The sequence below is a fragment of the Lonchura striata genome, chromosome 20 (assembly GCF_050655825.1).
Source record: "Lonchura striata isolate lonStrDom1 chromosome 20, ASM5065582v1, whole genome shotgun sequence".
Lineage (NCBI taxonomy): Eukaryota > Metazoa > Chordata > Aves > Passeriformes > Estrildidae > Lonchura > Lonchura striata.
The window spans coordinates 14,756,514-14,770,869 of NC_140722.1; positions in this window are offsets into that span (position 1 = coordinate 14,756,514).

Below are 14,356 nucleotides of genomic sequence, written 5' to 3' on the forward strand. Positions count from 1 at the left end.
AGCCAGCCTAACCTTTCCCCAGCTTTCCAGCCCTGCTGGCCCTTAGGGAGAGCCTGGGTGGTGCAGCCCAGTAACCCAGGATAGTAATTGTACTTTTTTTTTTTTTCTTAAACATGAAAAAATTAAATCCAGTGAGAACCAAAATTACCGGTTTTCCACAAAATGAAGGGTGTCAATTAATACTTCAGGTACAGATATGTCTAGAGTCCATCACATCCTGCACAATACAACATTCCTGATGCCTTCCCTGCTGCTCAGTCTGGGGCAGGCAGGGCCAGCAGAGGGTTTGAGGGGAGGACAGGCAGCTCCTGTCCCCTCCCAGCTTTGTCACCCGAGTACAATGATCTGTTTATTGAGCCCGGCACACACGTGGGCAGTTTAGCTTAAAAAACCCTAATATTAGGTATCATGTGTTACAAAGTAAACTTTTCACAGGGAAGATGTTTCTATAGTAACTCATGTTTTTCTAGCAACACATTTCGCATCAGGGTTGCCGTGGAAACGGAACCAAGAGATGCGTTCAGCAAATAAGTTGTCAGGAGCTTCCCCCAGCCCCTGCACTCTGCCCTTGTGAACCTCAGGGTGATCACAGCGCCCTGGGGACCCCAGTTTTTGTGGGAGTGAGGAATCCTCCCTGCCATGGGGAGCATCATTTCCCCCACACAGTTCATGGCCACGCTCTTCAGAGCAAGTGAAGTGCTCAGCTGTGGATCAGGTTAGAAATGCAGGCAGGTCAGGACTGCTGAAAGGAGAGAGTGTCAGTGAAACACCTTCACCTGCAGGAGAACAGGGAAACCGCCCTGCAGGGAATGACCCTGGCACTCAGAGGCTCGGGGTGCTGCTGGGACGTGCCCCAGGGACGGCAGCTCCTGCCAGGGAGAACTCTGAATCCCCCTGGCTCCGAGCATATTTTTAGGCTGAAGCATCCCCAAGGGTAACATCCAGACTCCCACTCACCTCCAAGGAAAGTCTGCAAAAAGATCACAGCTCTAATCTGGCATTTACATAGTAGGTGGGATTTTAATGACTATTTGTTCAGTAGCTCACCATTCATTCAGCAGCGTTTGTACACCGTCAGCACTGGCACTGCTCCTGACCTTTGCTTTCCCTTCCTTCCCACCTCTCCCTGGCTTTCCTCCCACCCTGAACCCCCAGCCCACCAAGCAGCAGAAGCTCACATCCATTACCCCTCGCAGGCTGCTCAGGAGGAACCTTGGCTCCTCCAGGCCGCTTTTGGCATCTCACTGCGGGCTCAAGCGTGAGAAACCCAAACCCCCCGTGCAGAGATGCCACCTGAAGGGGGAGAAGCTGTGGCTGACTCTTCAATCGGCTCCAAACCATCAGCACAGCTCCGGTGTCCACAGCTCTGTCCTCTCCCAGGACTGCCCTGCAGACAGAGCCCTGGGCCCTTCACACGGGAGGCAAAGGAGCCATTTGCTCAAGTGCCATTATGTTTAGGTTCCCAGTCAAAAGCAGCTTCCAGAAAAGACAGAACAGGCACGATGCTGAGACAGAAGAGAGTGACTGAAATCCCCCCGCTGCCCCAGAGCCTTGGCCCAAAGGGCAGCTGCTCAAGCACTGCTCCCGTTCCCAGGAGTGCCTCCAGTGCTGGGTCACGTTCCCAGCACCTTCCTGTGCTCAGGATGTTGGGATGGATGCAGGGCTGGGGGCTGCCACAAGGCAGCTGCACTTAAATCAGGCCAGAGCATCACAGAGGTTCTGATGTCCCAGTGGAAGGGTCATTTCTGCTCCATTCTTTAGAGACATCTACATGAAAATATCACACCGGGGTACGTGGTAAAATCTGGGTTTTCAAGCTCAGCCTCCAACCTGCGGCAGCACTGGTTGGAGTATTTTAAATTGTTTCATATTTCTGTAACTATGCAGCGGAATAACACTGAATATGACACCCTCCCTACTTCACACTCTGCCCCCTCCTACCTGCTACGAACAGAAGGAGCAGCAACACAGCTCCTGGTGCTTCATTCTGAGGTGTTACAACGAGACAGTCCAGATTCAAATGTCTTTAAGGAATAATTTTCAGGGGCAGAGTGATACTGTCCTTGCTCCCACTAAAGACTCAACAGAATAACCTCAAAGAAATAAGTAACATTTACCTGGGATAGCCCATACCATAATTGGAATTTTGAAGGAGCCATGTAGTAGGCATGACGGTAAAGAAATAGCTGAGCTTTGAAAAATACCACCAGAATTGCAAAATAGGTTTATATGGGTCTGGGCAACAATTGGACAGTGACCTTAAAGCTCCTCTGCTGACAGATTGTGAGCTACAGTGAATTTTACTAATTCATATTTACAGGTCCTGCTCACCCTGGCCTCTGCTTGCTTGCAAAGCCTTAGGCTGGAATCTGCTCAAGACAGGAGTTGCTTGCACATGCCCAAGAAATGCTAAATATAAACTGGTCACTATGCAAAGAAATCATTTTAATGAACTTTTTAGGTCAAGGTCCAAGTCTTTGCACCTAAAAAGCACCAAGGGGACAGTGAACACCTGTCCCCTGTACAAGCCTGGAGGGAGAACTACTGCAGCTCAAACAGCAACTCAAAAGGGAGGTCTCACCAATCCAAAACATCCTAAGCCTATAGAACTTAAGAATTAACATCCTCTCTAATAAACACAGAAAATACATCTCACTAGAATTAATTACCTCTTGCACAACCATATTGCTCCATAGTTCTAAATCTCTCCTTTTATCACTGTTTTAAAAGCAGATTTTCAAGGGGACTGCCTCTGGATGAAGACCATTTCCTACATGTCCTTCAAACACTTCAGATTATTTAATGAGCAATCTGTAAATCAGGAATTGCAAAGGGACCATTTCACTATAATCTTTTCATTGAGTGGGCAGACTTTGGGTCAAAAGAAGCAATTGGGTCAAGAAGAAATTAACTGCAAGTCCATAAAGGTCTCACATTCCAAGGTCATCCAACATTTCCTAGCAAGCTCAATTATTTCATTCAGTCCTAAACTGACTCTAACCCACACAAATAAAAACCTTTGGGATTACAGCCTGTTTGCCTTCTCCTTTTCAGCTGCATCTCAAAAGGAGCAATACCTGAACGCTGTGCCTGGGGGCAAGGATCCACTCCCCAGAGTGAGAGCAGAGCAGCAGCTCCACTGTGAAATGCACATTTCCATTTCCATCACACTGTGCAGGAGAATTAGGTGTTCCAAGGTTATTTTCTTGGCCTTTGGGTGTGCAAAGGGTTGAGCGTGCAGCTCCCAGCAGAGACCTCTTGGCTGTTGAGGTTTAATCACCAAGGACCAGAGTTTAACTCTCAAACCAAAACCGATCCCAAGGGCTGCACAGCCACGTGTCCCTTTGGATTTACCTCAGAAATCCAGCCCTCAATTACAGCATTAAAATCCACGCCGAGTCCCCCGAGATCCAGCATTCCACCCAGAGATCTCAGCTGCTCTCTCCTGTGCTTGCCACGGGTGAAGGTGTTCACATATTTCTGTCGAGGGCAGGCCGATCCTACTTTTAGATCTCTTTATTCCAAACGCTTCATAATTCCTCGTAGCCCCACCCCAGGCAGGTTCCACCTGCAGCAGCTCTCCCAAACCGTCTCCACTGCCAGGGTCTGCCTTGGGCTGGGGAAGAGCCCTGCAGCCAAAGCTCCCTGTGCCCTGGAGCACGGGCAGAGGCTCCCACCCTTGCACAGACACCAGACCTGCCCTGTCTGCGCCCACGGGGATCCCAGCCCATTTGCTGCCCCATCCCCTGTGCCCATCCCAGGTCACTGCTGGGAGTCCTCGGAGCTGCTGCAGGGCTCGGTGCTGGAGCTGTTGTGGTCCAGAAGCGCCCGAGCTGCCAGGATTTGCTCTGCTCATTAAACCAGGGAAATGAGACGGGGTCATTAGAGCTCTCCTTAACTAGGCAACCATCACGCCCTCACAGAACAGTTTAAAAGCACAGAAGGTGCCCTCAGGAAAAGAATGGAGTTTGGTATGGAGAGGATCATTCCCCTAAGCAAAGAGAAGCAGTAATGAACACAGGAAAAAAAAAATAATCCAGTCTGTCAAAGGCACAGAAATGCTTCAGAAGGGGCCCCTTTGCTGCACCTCACTGCAGCTGCTGCTCACCAGAGCCAGAAGCAATTCCTGCAACAAAATTAGCTTTTCCAAATGGCAAATCCAGAAGGTGGCAAACTGTGACCTATTCCCAGGCTCATACATTAACAAAACCTCCTGTAAGCATTTTTAAAGAAAATATTATTAGGAAAACTTTAAGCACACGGGCTGGAAAATAGTTACATTCTTAATACAGATGAAAACTACCCTGAAATCCATTCACACAAACAAATAGAATAATAAAGCAGGTGACATTTCCTATTAGCAATCTCCACTGGTTATGTTTGCAACTCTTGAGAAGCAAACTAGTGAAAAATATCAAGTCTGTTTTGTTAAGATAGTGAGTAAATTGGATGCTTGTTAAGCCCTGATTGCTTCTTAAATATTTGGCTAGACGTGCATTTCTTGAGAGAAGGAGGTTTAAGGCCTTTTCAGCCTGATCCTGTGGCACCTGAATACAAAGCCCATCTTGTAAAATACCCTCCTGCCTTTGTGAAGTCTCACAGAATCAGCTTCATTACTGACATTGGACTGAACCCACTGTGCCCAGAATCCAAATATGAAATGCTCATTCAGAGTTGGGCTTCCCTACTTGCTCTGGACACTTCTCCCCCCTCCACACCTTTTATTTTTTTATTTCCAGTAAATTCCATGCCTTGTTCCCTGCACCTGGATGAGCCCAGTGACCAGAGGCGTGGATCTCCAGAAGGATTCACCCTCCCAGCCTGCAGGTGTGTGAGCACACGCATGCCCTGCACTGGTTTTGTTGCAGGAGATTGATTTTCCCAAGCTCTGCCACTGCCTTTGCCAAGGTCATTTTGCCCCAGCAGGCACGGGACCTTTGGAAACCCCTTGGGATGCTTGATATTCAGGATGTGAACAAAGAGGGGAAAACAAAACGCTAAAGAAAGACAATTTTACTCTCTTTCCAAGAGAAAACCAGACACAACCTGTTCACAAACTCCAGCAGGCCACCCACCATCCCACCGTGAGAGGAGCTGACCTGGAATGTCCCCACCACATTCCCCATTTCCCCTCCGGGAGTGTCTGAGCAGAGGGGTGGGTGTTTCTGCAAGCCAAAGAGGCTCCAAAGGGCCTCAAGCCCCTCAACCCAGCTACAAGTCTGCTGTTGCCATCACAAGAGCTATAAATAAATCTCAAACCACCCAAACTCTCATGTCAGTATAATTTCAAATCAGCTTGGACAGAAAAGATCAGCCTCTCTGGGGTTGCATGCTTGGTTTTAATAGCATTGACTGCCTGGTAACAAGATGAAGAGCTCTCATAAAAAGAGACAAGCAGCAAGAAATTGTATTATGTACTAATACCCCCCTTACTGACAGCACTTATCTGCAGCACTGAGGTCTGCACGGAGAAAGGGAGTTAAAAGCTCTGTTATCATCAGCAAAGGCTCTGCCTCTGCACCAGGGGGATTCACGGGGGGTTTGTGCCTCCCCTGGAGCCCAGCTCAGCACCTGGAGCCAGGTCCCAGCTGTGTGCAGTGCCAGGGCTCACCCTGGGGCAGGGGCTCCGTGTGCTGGAAAAGTCTCTCCTCTAGCCCTGCTTCCAGAGAAAGGCTCAGCAGTCTCTGGTGTTGGTCTCAGGGCAGTTTATTGCAAGTTATCTCAAAGATTTTCTCCTGGAGCTGCTGTGGTTTGCTCACAGCTCAGGCAGAGGCACACACACACCCTGACATCCTCTCTGACCCCGACTGCTTCTTCTCTCCCACCCAGGGCTGCTGCTGTCTTTTATATGGGACATTACGTGTTACATGTTTGCAGGCTTTCCCCAATGCCTATTACCTATATTAAATGGTGATTTTCTATCTTTTATGTGGTACATTACGTGTTACATGTTTGCAGTTTTTCCCAATGCCTATTACCTATATTAAATGGTGATTTTCTACTCTAAACCAATCTGGGAGTGCCAACATCACCAAGAACATGGAGGTGAGGAAGGAGAAAGAGGGAGGACAGGGCAGGCCCAAATCCCAAATCCATCTTAAACCCTCTGACCCCCATGTACAAAACCAAAACCCCCTGTACAGCACTCAAAAATTCTTCCCTTTACTTTGTGACTACTTCTACTCTAATATCTAAACTTTTGTGACTTCTTGTTCTTCCTGCAAGGTTGGTCAATCCTTCCATGGCTCAAACCCAAAATCACAGCTGTTTGCAGCTGCCTGCCAGGGTCTCAAACACTTCTGACCTGGGCCTGGAACCTCCAAAAATGTCTGAGGGACATTTTGAGTTCCAAGAGTGCAGCACTGCACCTGTGCCACAGGTGTGCAGGGACAAAGCTGAGCTGTGCAGGGACAGCTCCAGCTCCACTCCTGCCCTGGAGCCTCCCTCACACAGCAGTGCCCAGCTCAGTCCTTCCTCCCTGTCTGCCCCCATCCTCAGGGCTGAGCAAGAGGAGAGGGCTTGGCAGCACAGGAAAAAGCAGCACTGAGAAGTTAAATCCTTACCTGCACCAGGTGTTCTCCTCATTCCCCTCCCAGACTCAGCAGCAGCTCATGGCTCAGCCTCTCCTTGTGTGAGGAACTGCAAAGTGATGGCTGAACGTGTTCCATTCAGAGTTCCAGGCTTGGCCTGGATTTTAAGTGTTACTGGAGTTTAAAAAAATATAAAATAAATTTAAAAAAAAAAAAAACAGGAAAGTGAGACCAGCACATGGCATGGAGGAAAGTAGCACTGGGAGTTTTTCTGGGAAAGAGGAGCAGCAGGCAGAGCAGACATCCCCACACACAAATATTGCTTTCAGCTGTTCAGTAACGAGGGTTATATACCCCTGCAGGGCTACAGGTGTGACCAAAAATGCAGAAGGAAATTGCTGATTTTTAAAGAGAAATCAACATATTCTTCTGAAAAACAAAACATTGAGCCCTTATAAATAGGAATATCTTTAACTAGCCCCCAAAACACTCTGAGGACAGTTGAGCCCTGCTGCTGGGAGTTCAGTATACCTGCTGTCTTCCAGAATTTGTTTTCTAAGGTTGCCTTAAAGGTCCAAAGAAAAATCCAAGAGGGTGCTATTACAAAAAAGCCTTTTCAACATTCTGCTTCACTCAGCTGAATGTGCTTGGATTTGGGTTGTCTGGATGGTCTCACAGACACGGTGCCACGTCCCTGCCGTGGGCACAGAGCTGCACCTCTGCATCCACAGGGGCACGGCTGGCAGCCCAGCAAAGCAGCTGGGTGACATCTCTGGTCCCTTTTCTCCCACAAATCCCCATCTGAGGAGCCCTTAAACTGTGACTCCAGCACTGACCCATCTAACTTCCTTAAACAAGAAGATACGTAGCAAACGAGGAAGAGAGAAGAAAGAAACCAGTGAGGTTTTACAGTTTAGAAAGCAGAATTAAAATAAAGCAACCCCTTTTGGTGGAACACTAGATACACATGCAGCCCTTTTGTATAATCTATTGTTTGACAGCGTTCTTAAACTAAGTAAGATCACTAAAAGCAACACTGAAATTAAAGAGCAAATATATAGGACTGAAGTAGATTTCATGACAACACCAGGGAAGGAAAATTGAAGATGTTGGTCAGAATGACAGGGTTTTGTTCAAGAACACATGTACTGCTTTGTAGCTGGGAGAAGAAAAATTGATTTTCCAGACACTGCTATAAAACATGCCAAGAGCCCAGTGCAAACCAAACCAGCTGCAACTGGATAATAAAACATCCCAAATTTTCCAGGTATGCCCATGCACGGCAGGAAGGAATTGCCCTGCACTCCACTCTGCTCCCTCTGTCCCAGGTGAAGGACAAGAAACAGGAATAGGAAGCAGAACTCCCAGCAGAACCCCTGGGCACAGGGAATTCTCACCAGGGAGGAGCTGCTGAGGACAGCACCCCGTGCCCTGCTGGGTCCCCTGAGCCCTGCAGGGACGGGTGGGTTGTGAACAAGAGGGGAAGGAAAACTTCTGGATGGAAACCCCATCCTGACCTCTGAGGCTGACTCCTAATGGTGACAGAAAATACGCTTCAAGGCCTTGAGTTCACAAATATAAAAGAGGATGACAAGAAAATACAATTAACCGCTTTTGTTTAATAAGGTGGAATAATTGCCTTACCCTCTCTTTGCTGTTTTTCACACAGTTTAAAAGCTGCAAAGAGAGTAAGGCTGAAAAGAACTGGGAGAGCTGCAGCTCCCCTCACTATGGCTCAAACATCGTGGTATTTCCCAGCCCGGGGGTTATTTTTGTCTGGATTTTCCAACCCTGGAATGACACCACGCCTTGAAGAGGTAAAAGACCTGGGAATGAAGAATGTCCTGTGGATTTTCATGAGCCCACAGCCACCAACATTCTCAGTGTAAACCAGCCAGTCACCTGTAATCCAAAGATTTCCAACACACCTACTCAGTGCGGGGGTATAAATCCAGCTCAGGAGTGACTTTGCTGCGCCCAGTCAGTATTGAGGAGTATGAGACCCTGGAAGACGCAGGCAGGCACATACTGGAATTTTCTCAGGTATCTAAAATTCCATCATGCAGAAAATTACATCAGGTAATTACCCTAATGCTGAGAGGAGAGCTGGCTGGAGCTGCTGCAGTTCTATTCTCCAAATCTGGCCTTCAGAGTGGCTGATAAAGGATCCTTCAGTTTGATGCTGGCCAAAAACGTGGCACATATTTAACACTGATTTCACCATCATTAATAAAGCACACAGACACTTCAGGAAAAGCTGGGAAAACCAAGGTGATGGGAAAAGCCTTGATGCAGATGGGCTGATGGATTCCTCAGCAGGGATGGAGAGGGAGGCTCAGTGGGAGCACAGGGAGGAGGGAGGTGCAGCAGGAGCTGGCCCATGGCCATGGGCACCCTCGGGTTGGCACCCATGGCCACGGGCACTCACAGAGCAGAGCTCCTGCCCCCGGGGGAGCCCAGCACATCCCTGGGCTGCCCTGGCTGCTCCAGACCCTGCAGGGGCTCAGAGACCCTGGCACCGAATCACAAACACCTGGGGCTTCAATTTTAGCCTTGGAAAAAGCTCCAAACTCTGTATGAGGAATCACAAGCCACAAGGGTTTGAGCAGTGTGGTAGTTGAGTTAACACAGGGTGAAAAAGTAGAATTTTGGGGGTTTTAGAATGGGGTTCAAGGGGACAAGATGTAGGGATTTGGGCATGTCCTGACCTTCTCCTTCTCCTTGCCCTCCATGTCTTGCTGTGCTGGTGACACTTTTCTGTTGGTTTAAGGCACAGACTCACTGTCCAACAGAAATGACAGATATTGGCACGTTATTGTAAACATGGCACAGGCAGTTTTTGGTATAAAAATGCAAACACCGCCCTGAGGGCAGACAGAATGCCATGGAGGACTTGCCAGCCAGAGCTCAGCAGGGCAGAGAGAGAATGTTCTAGATAAAAGGAAAAATAAACACCCTTGAGAAGCCAACCCTGCACATTCAGACTCCTCCTTTGGCTGCAGGGCTGGGAAATGAGGATTTTACACTCGTGGGGTCACCCCGACACCCAGACCCCGAGCTCAGCCTGCACCCACATTTCAGCTGCCACGATGGCAGTCCAGCCCCATCACTACTCACAGGTGCCTGTAAAAACCCCCAGAACACTTTCAGCAGCAGCCCTGCCAGGCAAAGCACCTGGAGCACCAACCACGCCCAGCCCTGCTGCCTCTGGTGCCTGGGGGAGGTCAGGGAGGAGCAGCCTGGCCAGGGTGGCTCTGGGACACCCAGGGGGCTGAGGTGGTGTCCCAGCTCTGTGGTCCCCAGCTGTGCTCCACACACCCTCACCCTGCAGGGCAATGCAGGTTTGGTGTTCTGCACCTGCTGCTGCGGGCAGGCTCTCAATAGGATAAAACAGCATTGGCTGAAAGACTTCTGGAAACACACTTAAAAGTCTGAACCACGTTTGTTTTATTTTCAGTTTGCATCCCTAAATAAACAAAGATTCACGGAACGTGCGTAATCTGCAGCAGTGCCTCCATCAGCCTTCTTCATTTGCATCTTCTCCTTTCAACTTCTGACGTACATTTTTATCCAGAGGAAAAAAAAATCAATGTTACTTTCATTCTCCTTAAGCCCATTTTTGTACTTTTCCGTGACAAATTATTCTTTTAATTTGGAGTCTGGGAAAGAGACCGAAAAGCTTCTTTTCTAAAGGCTGAAACCTCATTGTCAAAGTAAAATGAAATCATCCAGTCCCACAAATCTAGAGTTTTTTGTAAGTATAAACATCTAAGGAAATAGTGGTGGAGCTGTTGTTCAGAGGCAGTGCAGCAGGCATTGATGGTAACGAGCCTGCCAGTGACAGAAGCAAGCAGAGATAATTTAGCACACATCTCTCTTTATTCTTGCTCTTTGAAAAGGCCTGGTCTCTATAGCAGCACAACTGTAAATATTGCCTTTGTTTCCTTTCCTTCTGTAGGTAAATTTACCTTTTCCTCTTTGGAAAGTCTCATCCCAGACTCTGCCTCTCACGTGGGCCAAATTCATATCTCACAAGAAGTTTAGACAGGGAAATATTGGATTAAGGAAAATTAGAGCAAACCAAAATGTGTTATTAGTATTGTTGTCTTTAACCAGAAAGTGTTACAGGCATAAGAAAACCAAAATCTGTGGGCCAGGAAGACCAGAATGAGCCACAGCTCTTCTGAGCTTGGGCAGAAGGTGCTGCAGCATTCCCTCCAGGTGTGTTTGTGACTCCCCTGCCTTGGCCCTGGGCTGGGAGGCAGCACAGGGCAGGGTCTGGGCCCTCTGCTACTGTCCAGCAGGGCTGCAGCTCCTCCTGCCCCGAAATCCCTTGTCCAGAGCAGCTCTCGGGGTCAGGCTGATGCTGGGACTGGCTCTGGAACCCCGAGAGGACCAGAGACCCAAGGGATCTTTAATCAGGAGCAGCAGCTGTGCCCAGGGGCAGCACTCAGTGCTGGAGTGCTGCTGAGGGTGCTGGAGTTGTGATCTGTGCACCCTCTGCTGGGACAGAGGGACAGGGACAGAGGGACAGGGACAGAAGGCAGGGACAGAGGGCAGGGACAGCCCTGGAGCTGCTGGGACAGAGGGACAGGGACAGAGGGACAGGGACAGAGGGACAGGGACAGAGGGCAGGGACAGCCCTGGAGCTGCTGGGACAGAGGGACAGGGACAGAGGGACAGGGACAGAGGGCAGGGACAGCCCTGGAGCTGCTGGGACAGAGGGCAGGGACAGAGGGACAGGGACAGAGGGACAGGGACAGAGGGCAGGGACAGAGGGCAGGGACAGCCCTGGAGCTGCTGGGACAGAGGGACAGGGACAGAGGGACAGGGACAGAGGGCAGGGACAGCCCTGGAGCTGCTGGGACAGAGGGACAGGGACAGAGGGACAGGGACAGAGGGCAGGGACAGCCCTGGAGCTGCCTGGCCATGGCTCGCTCAGCCCCACACTGGGTGGTTTCCCGACTCCTCCTCGCCCGTGGCTCGTCCCTCTGGCATCCTGCCTCCTTTGCCATCCCTGGTTAGCATTTCAGCTTGATGAAAAGCCTGTTCTGAGTCACGGCAGGGAGGAGCTGCATCATTCTAGAGGTTTCATTTATACCTGCCAACCTTCGGGCTCAGGGTGCTCTGGGAAAGGGTTCAGAGAGAGACAAACAAATCTGCTCTGCTGGAAACTTCAGATGTGCCAGGATGTCTTCATTTCAATATGTAAAAAATGGAAACAATGGGAAGATCCTGCTCAAGAGGAGAGCAGGTAACTATGGGATGGATGTGATGGGTCTGTTGAAATAAGCTTTATTTACTGGAAGGGATTTTCAGGAGGGATTAGGAGCTGGTTAAAAATAAACCGTGTTCAGGGCAGCACAAAATAAAGTGTGCAATAAACTGTGCTCAGGGCAGCACAAAATAAAGTGTGCAATAAACTGTGCTCAGGGCAGCACAGTGGGAAGCTGGGCTAGAGGAGAGCAGCAGGAACTCAGCCACAGGAGCTCTCACAGGAGTCCAACAGAGCTGCCCCTGGAGCACCAGAACTGTCCAGGCAGCACGGCAAAAATCGGGAAGTTTTCCTGCCCAAAACAGCAAGAATTAACATCCGTGGTGGATGCTGCAGGATTTTAACACCACTGGAGGGTTCAGCTCAAGGCATGGGAGCAACAGAGCAGGTGGGAATGGGTTGTGGGATGGACACTGGGAATGGCTGAGATGGACACTGGGAATGGGCTGGGATGAGCACTGGGAATGGAATCTGGGATGGACACTGGGAATGGGCTGGGATGAGCACTGGGAATGGGCTGGGATGAGCACTGGGAATGGAATCTGGGATGGACACTGGGAATGGGCTGGGATGAGCACTGGGAATGGGCTGGGATGGACACTGGGAACGGCTGAGATGGACACTGGGAACGGCTGAGATGGACACTGGGAATGGAATCTGGGATGGACACTGGGAATGGGCTGGGATGGACACTGGGAATGGAATCTGGGATGGACACTGGGAATGGGCTGGGATGAGCACTGGGAATGCTCTTGGATGGACAAGGAAGGAATTCTGCTCTTCCAGAGAGGGCTGGCCAGGCTGCAACTCCCCAGGCAGACAAAACCATTGCACCAGCTCTTGAGGAATAACTGTGGCTCACAGCAGGACACGGAAGCATTTTCCAGGAATTAGAAAAGTTATCCACTGACTCAGGACGAAGTCGCACTCTGAGTGCAGCAAATAATTACTGCTGCCCACAATGCAGCATCAGGGAAGATTTTAACAAGTCATTACGTGCTGGCTCTCAGAGGGAGCTAATTGGATGTCTCCTGGTCCGTGCCTAAGTACTGGTACTTCCAGCTCGAGAGGAAAAGACCAACAGTAATCTCAGTAATTAAAACGGAATCGGTGTGTGCTCAACCCCCTCCTGAGAGAGCCAGCCCGGCCCAGCCCAGCCCAGCCCAGCCCAGTTCAGCCCAGTTCAGCCCAGTTCAGCCTAGCCCAGCCCAGTTCAGCCCAGCCCAGCCCAGCCCAGCCCAGCCCAGCCCAGTTCAGCCCAGTTCAGCCCTACCCAGTTCAGCCCTACCCAGCCCAGCCCAGTTCAGCCCAGTTCAGCCCTACCCAGCCCAGCCCAGTTCAGCCCAGTTCAGCCCTACCCAGTTCAGCCCAGTTCAGCCCAGCCCAGCCCAGCCCAGCCCAGCCCAGCCCAGTTCAGCCCAGCCCAGCCCAGCCCAGCCCAGCCCAGCCCAGTTCAGCCCAGTTCAGCCCTACCCAGCCCAGCCCAGCCCAGCCCAGCCCAGTTCAGCCCAGCCCAGCCCAGCCCAGTTCAGCCCAGTTCAGCCCAGTTCAGCCCAGCAATTACAGGAGTCATGCACAATGGCTTTTGCCTAATAATTTTTTTCCTTTATACTGTCACAATCATTTTAAAAGCTGCAACACAATATCTATTTTCATATGAATCGAAAGTATTTTGACTAAGATAATTATTTCCCATCCACTGAATATATCGCCAGTATTAAAAATTGACTGAGCAAGAAACAGCGACATAATGGAAGCTGATCTCCTCTTATGTACATTTCTGAACGGAAATAAATGACTGAAAATTGTCTGCCAGGTGACATTTGGCAGCCTGAGTGATCTGTCATCAGGGAACCAGTAGATTCAGTTTGGATTTAAGGACCCTCTTGCCCCTGAAGTGTTTCAGAGCACGGGTTCTGGTCAGGTTCTAACCTGAGGCAGATGAATAATGAAGAATTCAGGAGCCTCATCCATTCTCACTCATAAAGCTGAACAATGCTGCTGCTTAAGCACATGCTTGGGAAGGCATTTCTCAGATGCTTGCAAGGCTCTTTCAGTTCAGTAATCAGAAAAAAAACCACGATATGTTTTGGGAAGCCTGCCAGAGTCATTATAAATAATCCACTGGTCCTGATAATTTCAATACAGCAGTTCCCTGAAACTCATTTCAGCCCGAGAACCTCCCTCTCCAGTAAACATTTTCCACTGCTCTTGTTGATACACAATATAAATTAGTCATTTAAACACTCTAGAATTTCTGCATTTTACCAAATATTTTGGAACAGAAGCATTTTTGAAGCTGGTTCCTGGTTAGGTGCCACAGTTCCAATGGCATTCCTCGGCTGCAAAGGAAGCCAAGGGACAAGAGTCCCCCGCAGACAGAAATTCTCCTGCTGAGCCTTTTTGGGGGCTCGTCACACGTTCAGAGCAGGCAGGAGCTGTGCTGACACACAAACGTGCATGCAGAGGTTCCTCTCCTCACCCTCCCAGGGAAATCCAGGCTGGGTGGGAGCAGAGCTGACAGCCAAGCTCCTGAGATACCCCGAGGAGG